Raw genomic sequence first — 18142 nt, 5'->3', positions numbered from 1 at the left:
AGATATTTCTGTCAGTTTGAGCATTCCATCAGATGTGCAAAGCATGTTAGCATAGACAGGAGAACTTGAAAGTTGATAATTGCAGTTCTCTGAGCATGAGCATGGTTTTGGGACCTCTACAGGTCATAAAGATTCTTTCAGAGGGTCCACAAGGTCAAAATTACTTTCACTTTATATTATGATATGTCTCTTTTAGTCTTATTCTTTTTTGAGTGTACAGTGGAGTTTTCCATGGGCTAAATAATGTGATGACATCATTGCCCTAATGGCTAATGGAGTGTTTGCTCATGTATTCTTGTGTTTTAAATTTCTCACAGCTTGCATTTCTAATGCATAAATATCAGTAGATATGACACACACAAACAAAAGCTTTGGGGGGTCCTCAATAAATTTTAAGAATGGAAAGCCAACCTGAGACCAAAAAAAATTGAGAATTACTTGCTTTGAATTCAGACTTTGGACTCAGACATAGGTTAAAATCCTCATTTTGCGGACCTCTCGGTTATTTACCTTTCCTAAGTCTCAGTGTTCCTGGCAGAAGGGTGACATTTACCACATGGAGTTGTGAGAATTACGTAAGAAAATATGGACAAAGAACACAGTTCAGTGCCGAGCACACAGTCAAGCCTTAATAAGTAAGTGGTTTATCATCATTGTAAAGGAATGATAACGTGCAGTGACTTCCAAGACCATTTTTATGACCCTTTGGAAACCAGGTTTCCTTTGCAGGACTGCATCCATCCTCCAAGGACAGTAGAGGAGAGGAGTTAAGAGGGCAGAGCCTTCCTTCCTCCTCCTTGAAATCGATGAGAAATTGATGATTCTTCGGCTTCTGACTTCTGGAGGCTGTGGGTTCATTAATTTCAAAACTGCCGCTAGAAGCTCCTGTGTGTAAATCAGAACATGAAACAGATGATGTCTCCCTTCTGGTGGTTAGAGCAGGAGGGCATCAATTTTGAGCAGGAGGTGCAAAGGGCTCTATGCTTCTTACCAATGGCCTTTACAGAGACAAATCTTTGCCACTGACAATAGTTCCTTGTGGAGGGTATCAAGGACCATGATTTTTCCTTTCTTAGAGAAGGCTGGTTCCCAAGGACTATTGCATTCAAAATAGTAATACTGATACAAATATAGATCATAAGGGTAATCAAGTTTACATTTCTCCAACACTTCCCAATTAACGCTTTCATATGCATGGACCTATAACACCAGAGCTAGAAGGTTCTTGGTGGTTATCTAAACCAAGACCCTTGCATAGAATGGACATGGAGCAAAAGGGACCCAAACAATTTAAGTTACTTCCCTGAGATTATACAAATAATGGAAGTACCTTGATCTTATTCAAGATAACTTGATAGGTGCAGAATGCATGTTACTTATGACATCCAATTTGCAGATGAGAGAATGGAAGCTTAATATATTATCTCTGGGGAAATAGTTAAATCTACATATAAGACAGCCATGATTCAAGTCCAGGTCATCTGAGGGGACTTCACCACTTTATAGAATCACTGTCATATTTTTGGGAATTCTTATTTCCCAGAAAAACTATGGGGTAGTGACTCAGAAAAGTAGTAGCATCTCTACCCTTAACCTCCTTTCTTCCACCAGACATTATAGTCCTGCTATACTCTTACATGGACCAGTGCTGTCTTCAGACTCCTCAGTATCTCACTACATAGGATCCTATTACATGGGGGAGAATATTCCTGGGAGATACTGATACCATGGAATAATTGACCTTCCTTAGGCAAAGTTGATGACTCTAATATAAGAAGCAACAAAAGGCTCTCTTGCTTAGAATTCCTTTCTCTACTACTTTGCTGCTAGAGTGGAAATCACCCCAATACCCATTTATTTACATTAGACGTCTGAAGGCCTTTACTGAAATAGAAATGCCATTTTAGCAGAGTGATGCATTAACTTGATCAAACATCATAAACTGGCTTTTCAAATTAGTGTAGATTACACCTCTATTAAGGTCAGAAAGAAATAGGTGATTATGGTAAGAGCTATAGTGGTGAGCAAGTATCGAGGGAAGTCTTTCTGTAGTTTCCTGGATTCTGATCTTATAAAAAGATGGTCTCATTAATCTCTAAAGCTATCAAAGCTGACTCATCTGTGCCCATTTCCATAGGACCTTTCATGCAGCTCTATCCTGGACCTTCGTGTTACCAATCCTTTAGTCTTGTTTCTTCCCTCTCGGACGCCAACCAGGAAGCCCATTTGTACCTCCCAGAAGTCATTTTACGTCCAAACCCCAGGCACCTCTCCTTCATACTAAACACATGGCCAATTGTAGCATACTACCTGGAGCTCTACACCCTGGGCAGGCTTCGAGCTCACCCACGGTGTGGCTATCATGCAACAGCAATTCATTCCGGCAGGCACCGATAGGTCCTGCTGACACATCTATCCACTCTGTCTTAACTCCACAGCAGCGGACGTGGGGGAAGTTTTGCTGAAGCCCAATACTTGGCAACAGAACCGGTAAAGCCGGCAGACCGAGTAGCGGCAGCTGTAGCCATTAAGATAGTGGTGGAACCTGGGAGACAGGTGAAGTTAAATTACGTAGAGTGTTTCGCAGAATTATTTGACCACAGAACAAATCTCGTTAATATCTTCGGGATCAGGTTGCACTGTTGTAAGCATATACTTGTTTTAGGAGTACCGAACAAGCTTGAATTACATGGATGAATCAGCAAACATCTGCCTAATATCGTAAAAGATCTTCATTCTTACGTGTAGCCCCTGATTATGACCCTCACGGCATATTCACGGACACGAGGCTTTGGTTCAAAGCCTTTTTCTGCTTCTCGTTAACTGTCTGAGCTTGAGTAAGTTACTTGACCTTCTGAGCTTTAGTTTCTTCACCTCTAAAGTGTAAATGATAATTGCTGTGCCTCACAGGACTTTTGCTATGGATTTTATAAATGGTATTTTATAATCATGATTACGAGTTAAGCAGTTAGCTCTCCATCAAGATGAACTAAGTTATGCTACAATAATAAATCGATTTCCATCTCAAAATCCCATGGTTAACACACCCAGGGTTTTTCACTCACGCTCTAGGTCCACTAGGGAGGGCCACAGTGAGGGCCCTACTCAGGCCCCAGGCTGACGGTCTCCTTCACGTTGTAACTCAGCTGCAGGAGAGGTGAGGCTCTCTCAGTCACCCCAGCACAGGAGGGAAGCTCTGGAGGGTCTTGCCCCAGCAATCACAACCTTCGACCCAGACAGGACACACGTTTACCTCAGCCCAAATCCTTCACCTCAAAGTTTATCCTCATGAACTCACTCTAATTGCGTGGTGCTTAGATGTGGTGGCAGCCCAACACATGTTTATTGAATGAATAAATGAAGGAATAAGCCAATAAGTAAAAATAACAATGCTTTATATATAACATTGTTTCCATGTGCCCCAAACTGATATACCCATATTTACATAGTCTTCTTATTCAACAATGAAACGGCCACAACTAGATATAAGGTTGGCTGCGGATACATTGACACAAATGCACTTTTATAATACACGATTTGAGAAAAATTTTAAATCATTCTTTTCTCTTCCTTTGCAACATTAGCTTAGAGCATAACACAGAGGCCCTGAAGTCCCATATTTGGGTTGTCTCGTTTTAAAACTACTCAAAGGAATTTGACGACGTTAGGTGGCTTCATAGATCAGTTAATGTGAGCTTGCTTTCAAGTTCAAATCGGAAAGTCCAGGTACATCTTAATCTGAACGCTTTGAAGTTTACCCATCCTCATTTAATGTGATAATGTAATCTATAAGTTCAGAACCCATCTGAGGGGCAGTAAAGGAAGAATGGCACGCAAAAGGAAAGATGAACCACTCTCAGGGATGAAATCTATCTCGCAGGTGCATTTATCTTGGGCAGACGCTGTTGTTTAAACTAAAAATAATCACAGCCAGTTCTGTGACATTAACCTGCTCAGTTACTCCTGCATAAAACCAGGAATGAAAATGAGGGCAAAGGTTAGCAGTGAGTCTGAGGATGATTCTATTTCTATGCTAACACTGTTTCATCCCGCCTGGAGGAAAATGGTGCGGTATGTGTTACATGCTAATGTTGATTTCTCAAGTTATAATTAATTTACTTGGGCTGTTGTTACATATGAAAGATTAGAATGCTGAATACTTTCTCTCACAATGCAGCCAGATTACCACTTAAGTCTCCGAGAAGACTTTGCCATTACTGTGAGCTCCGTGTTATTTAGAAGGGCCCCCACTTACTCATTTTATTGTCCTTGTCCTCCACCATGCTCTAAATAGGTAAAAAGGTAAACATATTAATGGTCTTAATATATCCCTATCCACCCCAAAATAACATGCATAATAACATCTACCGGGGGGAAAAAGACAAAAGAGAAGAAAACTCATTCAGAAAAATAAAGAGTAGGGGACTAAGCATTGAAACCTGAGGGGAAAAAAGGGAAGCTAAACAATAGAATTTACATAATGAGCAAAGGAAAAAGGTTAAAGCATTTTTTTTTTTTATTCAAATGCTGGCTCTTTTTAAGAGTGCCTCAAGGATTAGAATAGACATTACTCATCTTCAAACCAAATATGAGGAAAGCAGACTTAGGGTATTTCTCCTTTTTTTTTTTTTTATGCCTCAAGAAACAAGCAATTATTTCTTATCTATGGGGAAATCATTACAAAGGGGGGGGGTTGCCCAGTAAAAAAACCCAAAATACAACAAAAACACAAAAACCCTGAGGAAGTAATGTCTCACACTTTAAACATTTCACATGGCTCTGTTAGTTATTATGAAGCAATCCTGTCAGGTAATCTTAAAATCTTTTTAATTCTTCCTTACCACATTTCCAACTTCAAACGAGAAGCAGTTGTCTATAACAAAATGCCAGTTATCAAAAACTAAACAAAATGGCAGTTGTTTGCACAACAGTAGATCTATTCAGGCTGACTGCAACAGACAGAATGAAGCTGAGAAATCTCCAATAGTTTTGTTTTGTAAGGTGAATGGCTCCACTATTTCCCCACCCTCCCAAAGGGCCACTGCGATTTTAATATTGGGTCAGGTACACATTTCTTTTAATGTTTATCTATTTCTTTTTTTTAGAGCGAGAGAGACAGTCTGTGAGTGGGGGAGGGGCAGAAAGAGGGGGAGACACAGAATCCGAAGCAGGTTCCAGGCCCCGAGCTGCCAGCACAGAGCCCGACGCGAGGCTTGCACTCATGGAGCACCTGAGCCAAAGTCAGATGCTTAACTGACTGAGCCACCCAGGCGCCCCTCAGGTATACATTTCTTAGCTTCTCTGATAGACTCAGATGCCCCTATTTGTATTCTAGTGGCCCTGGGTACTTCTTTGTAACACTACCACTGGTATTTGACATTGACTCAGCTGCTTGTTTTGGTAATGTTTGCGTTCCCTACTCGGTTTGTTCTCTGAGGACAGTGGACGGGCCTCTTCCTTGTTCCCCACTGTGTCCCCGCATCCTAGCACAGGTCCTGGTAAATGCAGACTTCTGATCCATCTGTGTTGCAGGAATGGAGGTAGATAAAACCATTAATTAGTCCAAGTTAAAGTTTGGCACCCTACTTGTGTCCCTTCAGCATTTTTGTCTATTCATTACATCCTTAATCTATGTGCTCTTTACCCAGGGCCTCTATCTTCAGCCACTTTTTCTTATATATGTGAACTTTATATTTTAGAACACTTTTGGGATGCATGGGTGGCTCAGTCGGTTGAAAGTCTGACTCTTAATGTTGGCCAGGTCATCATGATCTCAGGGTCGTGGGGTCGAGCCCTGCATTGGGCTCAATGCTGAGCGTGGAGCTCACCATTTCTCTCTCTCTCCCTCTGCCCCTCTCCCCCGCTCAAAATTTCTCTCTCTAAAATAAATAAACAAAAATTTAAACAAAGAGAACACTTTTAGATTGACAGAGAAATTGCAAATATAGTACAGAGTTCTCACATGCCTGGAACCCATTTTCCCTATTAACACCTTATATTAGCATTTGTTATAATTCATGAACCAATATTGACACATTATTATTTACTATATTCAGATTTCCTTAATTTTAACTAGTGTCCTTTTTCTGTTCCAGGATCCCATCCAGGATGCCACATTACATTTAATTATCAAATCGCCTTAGTCTTTTCTTGGTTTATAACAGTTTCTCAGACTATGCCTGCTTTAATGGCCTGGACAATTTGCAGAGTACTGGGCAGGTACTTTGTACACTATCCCTCTACTGTAGACTAGGGATGGGTGTGAAGTTTTTCTCATGATCAGACTGGGGTTATGGATTTGAGAGAGGAAGACCACAGAGGGGGTCACAGAGGGGAAGTGCTATTTTCATCACATCATGCCAAGGGTACATATTATTAACATGACTTTTCACCGAGGTTGTTGACCTGGATCACCTGGCCAGGTTTCTCTATGATGTGCAGCTACACTCAAGGATCTGGGAATTATGCTTCAGATTCTTGAGAGGAAAATGTCTAAAAGTATTTGGAATTCTGCATGGGCAATTTGCCCATTCTCCCTCATTTATTTGTTTATTCAATTCTTTTTATATCAGTATGACTGATGAATATTTATTTAGTATCTAAGGTTATAATCCAATACTACACTATTTATTTTGTTGCTTAAATTATTCCAGCTTTGGCCACTGGAAGACTTTTGGGTTGGTTCCTATGTCCTTTTGACATATCCTCATCATTGTGAGTTTTGGGGAGGGGAGGGGTTTTTTTGTTTTGTTTTGTATTTTTAGCACTTGTTTTCTGGCACTATAAAATACTCCAGGCTCAACTTTTCCTATCTCTAGAATCAGCCATTTCAGCCATTTCTTCAAGGAGCTTTTGTTCCTTTTATTGGAGAATGGTATTAGAAACCAAGATGGGACTGCTAACATGTGCTCATTGTTACTGAGGTATTATTGCTTCTAGGCCCTCTCAGCTGAAACTGCAAGGACATGTATGCGTATATAAATCTATAGATACATACACATCTACACACGTTTTTATGTGTAGTCATCTGTATCTATGTTAAGCTAAACATGAGTTCATAGTGATGTCTCCAACCTAATTCACTGCAACACGGATCACCAGAGCCTCCTCCCTGCGCGTATCTGTATACTTCCACTCCCAGCAACGATAAACTTGGCTTTCATCAGCCACCACCCCTCTACCTGATTGTTCAATTCCAGTCCACACACGTGGCAATATTGTTAACTGTTACCTTTATGGAGTAGGACTCTATCAACTAGAATACAGTGCTTATCGACACTCCTTCTAGAGTTATTTCGGTCTGTACCTTCCCCCCTCTCCACCTCGTCTGGTAATGTTGTTTTGAGCACTGGCATTACAGTTGGACTGTTTTGTGGCATTCTGCTTTCCATCCTATGGTCACCAGACCTTCAAAATGGTTTTTAAATAATTTTCAAAAATTAAAATTCACTCTTCGTGCTGTAAAAATCACTGGGTTTGGTAAATGCACAATATCATTTTTCCACATGACAATATCATACAGAATTGTTTGACCTCCCAGCCCCCTCCCGGCCCGCCAAAAAAAATCTCCTGTGCTTCACCTGTTCAACCCTCCCTCCCCTTTCCCTCAAACCTCTGGCAACCACTGATTTTTATTTTTACTATTACTAATTTTTGCCTTTTCCAGAATGCCATATAATCAGAACCATCCAGTGTAGCTTTCTTAAGCTGCCTTCTTTCACATAGGAATATGCTTGTAAGATTCATCCATATCTTTTTGTGGATTGATAGCTCTTTTTTTATTGCTGGGTAATATTCCATCATATGGATGTACCACCATATATTTGTGGAAAGCCATAGCGGTTGCTTCCAGTTTTTGATCATTATGAATAAAGTTGCTATCTATTATTCACTTGCAGGTTTTTGTGCGGACATAATTTTTAAATCAGTCAGGCCAATGCCTAGGAGTTCAATTGCTGGATAAGGTCTCCAGGAATCTTTAATAACTACCAACTAAAGCTCATTGAGGCGTTAACTGAAAATATGTTTTTAAACCAACCTTTATTGAATGCTGATTATGTCCCCAGCCTGGCAGCAGGGGCTTTTACATCCCTTATTTATTTATTCATTATGAAAATATTTATTGAAGCTCTACTACTATGGTCAGACTCTTCTAGGCATCGTGGATAGAACCATGAACAGCAACAATCCTTCTTCTAAGGAACTTTTATTCGAGTTAAGGGAAACGTTATAAATGAATCAATGACTAAATATATAAAATAGCAAGTGAAGATGAGCATTTACACACGAAAAAAACCTATGGAACGATAAGGCAGATTAGAGTGTCAGGAAGCATGTATTTTAGGTCAGGTGAATTGGAAAAGGCTTCACAGGCAAGGTGACATTTGCTCAGATACTTGACTGAAGTGAGAAAGTGGGTCAGGAATAGTGAAACTTATAGGCAGAGGCCCTGAGGCTGAAATATGCCTGGCAGGTTCACATTTCAGAAAGAGCAAGGAGGCCAGTGTGGACAAAGCCAATGAGAGAAGAGGGGGGTGTGAGGCGATGTGAGAAGAGAGAAAGAAGGTAGGGGAGCAGGCGATACAGGATCGTTAGGCTATGGTAAAGATCTTGTATTTTATTCCGAGCACGACAGGAAAGTTTGAGCAGAGGAAAGAAGTGATCCACCCAACGCCTGCAGTGCCCTCCCCTGCTTCTCACTCGTCACTGAAGTTGTGCCCTGGGGGAACGGCCCACTGGCAAACGGCCAGTCTGGTATGATCCCAGCAATATCATTTCAAAGGATGTGGTTAGACGAATTTTACTTGAAGGAGGTACCATGAAGGAAGGGCGTCCGATTCCCGCAAGCACACTCGCGGTGCTGTCACCAGAGAACAGCTGTAGAATGCCTTCTGTTTTCTCAACATGCCATCATGTGCATGTTCTCACTTTCATTCTGTGGGAGAGTCAAGGAAGACAAAGTCCTATGCTAAATTTCAGGAACTTTGAGCATAAGAATTTAAAAATGTTAGCCTGCCTTCAGCATTTAATGAGCACTTACCACATGCCAAGCATTTTTAAGAATATATATATTATACATAATATATATATTGTGTAAAATACATATATTATATGTATGTGTACATGTACATATAAGTATTTATATGTATAGGTATACATATATATAATATATATATTATACATATATATGGTTTGATCTATTTAGTTTTTTTCCAAAAATTCTATGAATTGCACCATTTTACAGATGAAGGAACTGAGTTACGGAAGGCTGATGAATCCTGCTCAAAGTCACACAGCTGAAAAATGATAGAGCCAGAATTCATCCAGTCTGGACTAATTCATCTTAGTCCATCTAAGAATTAGTCACCAGAGTCCTAATTCTTAACAGACACTCAATTGGTTCAAAGTCACATGGCTTATAGACAAGAGACTTGATTCTCAGTTTCTTTCCCAAAGTGCAACTATAACTTGGTTCATTCACACTAATTCTAGACACTTTCCTTTGGAGGCCTCCCCCAACATCTGTCCATACTGTTGACTGAACTCTACCCCTCAATCCAGGAGTGTGTAGATGACCCAGTTCTGGCCCACTGTCCTGGTTGGAGTGATTGGTTCAGGGATGGGCATGTGACCCAAATTGCCTAAAAAGATTTAGTTTTGGAACCTTTTTCTGTTGGGAAAAGAGGATCTTTATTTCCACTGTGAAGCTGTTGGCGGGTGTCTTACCAACAATTGAAGAGCAGGACAATCTGCCGACATGGGGCCAGTGGTCAAGACAGGGATAAATCCTACCCAAGAGCCATCAAACTTGTTTGGGTCCCTGAATTCACCTCTACTTAAAACCGGTTTCTCGGGGCGCCTGGGTGGCTCAGTCGGTTAAGCATCCGGCTTCAGCTCAGGTCACGATCTCACGGTCCATGAGTTCGAGCCCCACGTTGGGCTCTGGGCTGATGATGGCCCAGAGCCTGGAGCCTGCTTCCGATTCTGTGTCTCCTTCTCTCTCTGACCCTCCCCCGTTCGTGCTCTGTCTCTCTCTGTCTCAAAAATAAATAAACGTTAAAAAAATAAAATAAAATAAAACCGGTTTCTCCTGAACTTTTCTGTTATTTTAGCCAATTAGTTCTTTTGCATATTCCAGTACAATCTGGGTTTCTCTTATTTTTGTCTAAAGAATTCTGACTGACATAATAAGTTACCAAGTAAATCGTAGTTACAGAGCCCTAGATAAGGCTTCATTTTTCAAATCTCAAGTTCAAATCTTAAGACCTCTGAACTTTGCTGGCACATGTGGCTGAGGACGCACTGGGGAGAGAGGGGCCCTAGCATGGGATTAGAAGACTTGGATCCAAATTCTAGCCCTAGCAGGTAGCAAATAGTTTCTGAGCAGGTGGTCCATTCCCTGAGCTTCATTTTGTCCCACTGCAAAATGGGAATTATGCAAAATACCTTGAATGTTGCAAATGAGGTAACATATGTGATCAGAGTACCTGGCACAGAATAGGGGCTTAAAAAGCATTAGCTGTAGGTCAGCTGCGCTTTACAAAGAAGAGCATTTTGACAGGCAGTTTTCTGAATTCTAAGACTAACAGCTTCAGCATCCATTACTTGTGCAAATACTATGTGAGATGTACCAGGAGGCTTAAGTGATGTGAGCCCTATTACATCTATTTTCCCTCTGAGGGGAAAAATAAAAAGGGCTCAGAGAGGTAAAGAAACTTATTCTAAGGGGGCGCCTGGGTGGCTCAGTCGGTTGAACATCTGACTTCGGCTCAGGTCATGATCTCACAGCTCCTGAGTTCGGGCCCCGTATCAGGCTCTGTGCTGACAGCTCAGAGCCTGGATCCCGCTTCAGATTCTGTGTCTCCTTCTCTCTCTGCCCCTAACCCACTTGCATTCTGTCTCTGTCTCTCTCAAAAATAAATAAACATTAAAAAAAATTTTTTTAAAAAGAAACTTATCCTAAAGATAAGCAATTGTAAGTGGCAGAACCAGGATTTGAACCCAAATAGGTGATGACTGAAGCCTATACTTTTTCCCGTTCATTGAAAATCCTCCCCCAAAAGACTGGCCCACTTTCATCAGAAATCAAGATGATAAACCAGAGAGGTCTCTTGACTACAGCACATATCCATGGAGGCCAAATTTAACCCCATTCAACTGAAATATCAAGAAAAGTTGGGAGGGCACACATTTCTTTACTCTGGAGAAGGTGCTGGAAAGTCTATACCATTGAGGTCCAACCATTAATTCAGTGAAAATGAAGAAAATGCTTCTCTATACAAAGTTCCCATTTTTCTCCTAAAAGAAGAAGAGGGGAAAAAATCCTCATCTCTTCATCAAACTCTCTCCTCTTATTCCCAATCAATCTTAATTTTTAAAAGGATTCTCTGAATAATTAAAGTGGTCATTGTGGAAAGAGGCATTATGATACAAGGAGACAATTGGTTTTATATTTGCCCAAGGTTCTCAGGCCTTGGAGACTTGAATGTTCAAATGAGGGCAATGGTAATATATTGCTAAAGAGCTCATTCATTGTTTGTTCATCAATAATAGATACTTTCACTTAGGAAGGTTAAGTGACCCATACGTTATTTGCCCAGTGTGGTTTTGTAGCCTAAAACACACCCAGAAGACAACCGCATTCTTCTCTCCCTTCAGACATCCCCTTGCACCTCGAGACTTGTTTTAGTGGCCGTGCTGTGTAGCTGGGACCGCAATTTAATGCAATTTCTCGTCCATTTCACTGATTGCAACTATTTAGTACATTCTCAAAGAAAGATGATTACAACTGGCTGGTTCTTAATGCTTAATTTATTTACATGCATGCCTGCTACAGAGTTATTTTATTCATCTCCCAAATGATGGCATAAAATCATTGAAAAATGATGGGCACTAAACATGGCTATTTCGCGGCAGTCCTCAGCGGAGAATAACACCCACCGTCACTCCTAACCCTGGTTGACCTGTGTTCCACTGCTCTTAAAACCCAGCCATAATGAAGGCAGCACAGACATAAAACTCCTTTATTGCTACTTTGTTCTGACAATACTTGCACAATAACAGATTATTTTAGTTAAAATAAAACCCGTAGCAAATTGGCATTTTTGTGTTGGTAACTGAAGCAAAACCGCATGTATTTCCCCTTTTCTTTCTCTTTCCTTCCTTTCTTTTCTTTTTGAAAGAATGTCATATTAGTTGGAAAAAGGGAATTTTTGGAACCACTACTGCATTCTAATTGTCTCTACTGTTGTTGCCTGGGCAAGGCTATTCACATTAAGGGAACAAATGCTACATTTGCATTTCCGATAAGTGCCAGCATTTTCCGCATTTCTCTGGCAATTCTCGTTTCAGTAAGAACACCTGAAAAGTTACCGGACTGCTCGTCATCCCATCATAATTGGGAAGAAAAAATAGGACTCTTCTCCAAATTGCAAAAAGCCTTGAATCAGCAGAAAGACTTTGCTCTTTTTATTTGGGGATTAGAATAAGAAAGAGACAGTAAAGTGAAAACAGGCAGAATGGGTATTTTCTTTTTCTTTTTTCCAACAAAATAGCAGAGGCGAGTTGGTGCCAGCAGTCAGTATTAGCCCACATGCCAGACGGCAGGATGCATTAATGAGTATGCTCTCCCGACTACTTCTTATCCAAACAGCATCTAACAGCCTTACATTCCTCCATTTCAAAAAAAAAGAAAAAAGAAAAAAGCAGATTTTTTTTCAGCCCAAACAAAATCCACAATCATGCTGCCTCTTTCGAAATCACATTATGTTATTGCATTAAAAAAATTTTTTTTAACGTTTATTTATTTTGAGAGAGGGAGAGAGAGAGAGAGACAGAGACAGAGCATGAGCATGAGCATGAGCAGGGGAGGGGCAGAGAGAGAGGGAGACACCGAATCCAAAGCAGGCTCCAGACTCTGAGCTGTCAGCACAGAGCTGGATGCTGGGCTCGAACCCACAAACTGAGATCATGACCTGATCTGAATCAGATGCTTAACCGACTGAGCCACCCAGGTGCCTCCACATTATGTTATTATAAATAAGGACAAGATATTTCCCTTCAAGGAGGTCACTAAAGGACTGCCATGCAAGTACTATTTGTACCACAATTATTAGAGCTTCTAATGATGTTTGGCTCCCCAAAGATGGCCAAGAGGAAAAAATCAAAATGTAACTGAGCACTCAATCCCCAACCTCATGACCTTCCGTCATGGACTCATTGCTATTAGGTTTTTGAACTTCTTTCCGGTAAAAGCTAAAGTGAAATGGCTTTTGAAAATTAAACAGCAAACACAAGAAGCAGGAAGAAGCCCTATTTTCATGAGAATTTCACATTTCTTTCCCCTTTTTAGCCTGTAAAGCATTCAGACTCAGTGTGAGGCGTTCTGGTTTCCCTGAAACACAGGCATACGTCTGACTTTCTATCCTCAACGAGTCTGAAAGAAGAGCAGGCTTTGCTTTTTTCATCATTACGAATGTCTCCATTACCCAAAGAGATGCACCAAAAACATTCCCGCAGTTTTGTCTAAAAGTCTGACCCAAAGGAAGAGCATGGTTTTGAAACACTATGAGATGATATGACTATAGATATTGCACCTGACACAGAATGCTTCAACTAAGAAAGAGGAGAAAAGGAAAAAAAAGGAAAGAAAAGCCTGGATGTTCCAGACCCCTCTACAGAGAGAGAATTTCAAGGGAGAAAGCAGTGAAAAAACACGGAGAGAGAGAAATTGCTTGTCAAACCCATGCTCTACACCACCCCCCATGTCTCACATGCCTGACGTTTCCTCACCATCCATCCTTAGTGCTTTGCTCCTTTTATCACGGCAGGAAATGCTCTGAAAGGGCCATTCTCACCTGGCAAAAGAAGTGGTCGGTTCTCACACAAGCCTGAGCACAGATGTGGGAGCCCACCTACAAATGTGTGCATATTAATTAGGGAGTGGCTGTAAATCAGAATTACCTGGTGTTTGGGGTTGACGGCCCCCCAAAAGATAGGTCCGTGTCCTAATTCCTGGATCCTGAGAATGTACTTTATTTGGAAAAAGGATCTTTGCGGATATAACTGAGTTGAAGTCTTGAGATAAGATCATGCTTGATTATCCAAGCGGGCCCTAAGTCCAATGACAGGTGTCCTTATTAAAGTCACATAGACACACAAAGGAGGTGACATGGAGACGGAGGCAGAGATCAGAGTGATGTGACCACAAGCCAAGATGCCAAGGAATGTTGACAGCCACAGGAGGCAGGAAGAGGCAACGAAGGATTGTCCCCTAGAGCCTCCAGCAATTTAATTTCACACTTTCAGCCCCCAGAACTCAGAGAATAAATTTCTGGTGCTCTAAACCACCTAATTTGCGGTAATTTGTTGCTTTCGCCCTAGGGAACAAATACACCTGGGGAGAGAGCAAAGCTTCTCATTCCAGACTTCGCCACAGAACAATTAAACAAGAATCTCTGCAGGTAGGCTCTAAGCATCAGTGAGCTTTAAAGTCCTCCCAGGTGGGACGCCTGGTGGCTCAGTCGGTTAAGGCATCTGACTTCAGCTCAGGGCATGGTCTCATGGTTCCTGGGTTCGAGCCCCACATCCGGCTCTGTGCTGACAGCTCAGAGCTTGAAGCCTGCCTGCCTCGGATTCTGAGTCTCCCTCTCTCTCTGCCCTCCTTCACCTGTTCTCTCTCTCCCAAAAGTAAATAAGTAAACTTAAAAAAAATAGAGTCCTCCCAGGTGATTCCAATGTACGTGATGGCTGAGAACCAGTGGCCTTGGGCTCAGCCTCTTGCACCTACTTACACGCTAAACCCACTCCCATGCAGACCCCGAGGCAAGGCTGAACTGAGAAAATGTCGCCTTTGTGAGTCTGTTAATCTGATTCTTCTGATAGAAGAGTTGCTAAGTTGCTCGCACAAAATGGTCCACTTATCCTACTGTGGATGATAGTAACACCAAGAGATACTATATATTGAATACCCACTAGGTGCAGGTACTGGGTATAAAACAAACAAGGCAAACGTGATCCCTCCCCTGTGCAACTTAAAGTCTAGGGAGGGATTTAATATGTAAACAGACAATTAAAATATGGAACGGTGAGCCAGGGGTGGGGAAAGTGCTTTGGAAACTCATGGGGAGGAGGCACATGACCCAGAGCCAGGCATAAGGAAAGATTCCTGGAAGAAGTGGCATCTGAGCTTAGGCAAGAAAAATTCAAACCCACCTAAAAATGAGTCACTCGTATGAGGGCAAACGGAAGGTGTCCCAGGCAGAAGGAACAAACAGCACGAATAAGGTTGTAGAGCAGCGGTTAGCAAACTGAGGCTCATGGGCAGAATCCGCATCCCCACCGATTGCCCCCACCCTCCCATATGCTAGCTTTATTGCCACACATCACACGCATTCATGTGCGTGTGTGTATGTGGCTGCTTTGGCAGCACAATGGCAGAGGTGAATAGTTGCGGCAAAGACCATCTAGCCTATGAAGACTGAAAGAATATGGACCATCTGGTTCTTTATAGGAAAAGCGTGTTGTTCTCTGCTCTAGAAACAAGCAAAAGAGCTCAGGATACTGAGAGAGATGCCAGAGGACTGGAGTTTTGAGAGTGAAGGGGAGGGTCGTGCGGGGAGCAGTCGAGGGGGAGCCGCGGCCCAGAATCCACAGAGCCCGCAAGCCAGAATGCAAGGTCTGGACTTCATGCAGAAAGCAATCGTGAGCCACCGAGGAGGTCTAAGCAGGGCAAGCACCTGGTCAGAACTGCTTCTTGGGAAGAAAACTCTGACCGCAGTTTGGGCTGTATTGCTAAAAAAAGCAAGAGCTAGACTTTGAGTTTAGAGCTCTCTGGGGCTAACGGCCATGCTCTCTGCATTGCTGCCCGCTGACTCCTGCAGGTGAAGTGCACTACCAGCAGTGTGCTTCCTGGGAAGGCAGCCCGGCGAAGCCAGATAAGCCCAAGGGCCCACTGAAAGCAGTGTCTTTTCTCTTCAGTCTGACCTTCAGGCCTGGCAGGAGGGAACTGTGGAGTATGCTGGGGTCACTTCAGAAAGAGAAATAAAGGCCTGGTGACCAGCAGAGAGCCAGCTGGAGGCTGGAAGGCATGATTTGTATTTGTCTCTACAGGGCTCATTTCCTTCCAGAATGAAGCAGGGCACAAGCGTGTTCAGGAGAGAATGTGGCGAGATGGGGAGAGAAGCACTGAGGTGGCTGGTGGGGGTTTCCTGAGTGAGCCCTTGCTGAGAATCCTCCAATTGAGAGACTTCTAGGTGTTTATCAGAGAACTCTAGCTCGGTGATCTTTCCTACCCCTATTCTAACAGTTTGTTGTGGATGCTGTTCAAGTCAGTGCAGCTTCTGCAGTCTCCTTCCTTCCTTCCTTCTTTCCCTCCTCCCTCCCTTCCTTCCTTCCTTCCTCCCTCCTTTCCTTCCTTCCTCCCTCCCTTCCTTCCTTCCTCCTTTCCTTCCTTCCTTCCTTCCTTCCTCCCTTCCTTCCTTCCTTTCTCCCTCCCTCTTTTCCTTTTCTTCCTTCCTTCCTCCCTTCCTTCTTCCTTCCTTCCTTCCTTCCTCCCTCCTTTCTTTCCTTCCTCCCTCCCTTCCTTCCTCCTTTCCTTCCTTCCTTCCTTCCTTCCTCCCTTCCTTCCTTCCTTTCTCCCTCCCTCTTTTCCTTTTCTTCCTTCCTTCCTCCCTTCCTTCTTCCTTCCTTCCTTCTTTCCTCTTTCTCTTTCTCTCCTCACTCCCTCTCTTCCTTCCTTTCTCTATATTTTGGTTTGGAAAGTGTAGACATCTCTGCATCTATGTAAGTTGGATTTCAACCAATTGGAGATTTGTCAGTAAATGGGGTCATAATAAATAAAGCACTCCAGACTTTCTTGGCATTGAAGTAGCAATTTCATCACTATGTTTTATCAGAGGCGGTCTTCTGTAAGCCTTTTTGATGAGTTTTGTAAAAACAAAATCCATGTGGCCTGGGATTTCTAAAACTTAGTTTCAGGTTAAAATTAAAAATAAACATTTACTGAGAGTTGATATTTTGCAAAAAAAAAAAAAAGTCTTAAAAAAAGAAAATCTTTCAAAGACATCTATAATTCTAGAAAACTTGGCATGCTTTCTGAAATTCAAACTTTCTTGTTGTTCATCTTCTCCAATGCCCAGTGATGTGACATACCTGAAAAGATCTAACTTAGGAATAAAACTTAAGCAATCAAATTGGATAACTTTTCAATTTTGGCAAATCACCTTAGCAAATATTATGGCAGGTGTCACGTGTGACGGTTGATGTGTCCAGATGGGACATCAACTGATGGTTATATCTGTCACTCCAGTGGAGACGAACAAGAGTCATTGTTTCACAGCTCTGCAGACACACTCCATTGACTTTAAGTCCACCCATCAATTGCATTTTTTAAATAGTTATAGCTTATTTTATGTTATCTACTCACCAATGAAAGCACAGCATAAACCATTGAAAAATACAATAAGTCTACTTGCTGTAGAAAGGACTTTGTGGGGTTGATAAGGTAGAATAATGTATGATTATTGAAGGAGGGATTGATATATATATATGTATATATCGATTATTCAAAACCATATATATATGGTTAAACCAGGAGATACAGATGAGTAAAACAGGGAACAGGGAACAAAGTGATTTGGAAATCCTCCTCCCTGGTGACAAAAGGCAAAAGTGATGTGCTTGCTTCCTTACTCATATGCCTGGATTTGAAGGCTCTTTTTTTAAATTGTGGTTGCCCAACCGGTGAATAGGAGATGGTATTTTTCACCTTTTCTGACATGACAGTCTGGAATGGTCTACGGTGAAATGTTAACAATGGAAAATGATGTACGTATTGTTTGAGTCAGTCATGGAAAAGTAAGACCTTAACTTATGACGGTCCCGTTACAAATTTGTACGGGGCCAATGCTATTCTCAGTCTCCACAGTGTATAACATAGGAGTTACAGCAGTTCAGAAAACTAGTATAAGAACTCATCTCCTCTATACAAGTTGCAGTAAAATGCTTTACAGATTGATCTGAAATGGGAAATAGGAAAATTGGACTATTTTGGGCTTTGCTAAATAGAAACACCATTTTCTCACTCTTGGCTCCCATGAGGAGGGGAGGTATTCTCCGGTTGTTTTTTTTTTTTTTTTTTTTT

The sequence above is a fragment of the Panthera leo genome, chromosome B4 (genome assembly GCF_018350215.1).
Source record: "Panthera leo isolate Ple1 chromosome B4, P.leo_Ple1_pat1.1, whole genome shotgun sequence".
NCBI classification, from domain to species: domain Eukaryota; kingdom Metazoa; phylum Chordata; class Mammalia; order Carnivora; family Felidae; genus Panthera; species Panthera leo.
The sequence above is the reverse complement of the archived record's forward strand: the minus strand, read 5'-3'. Positions refer to the sequence as shown.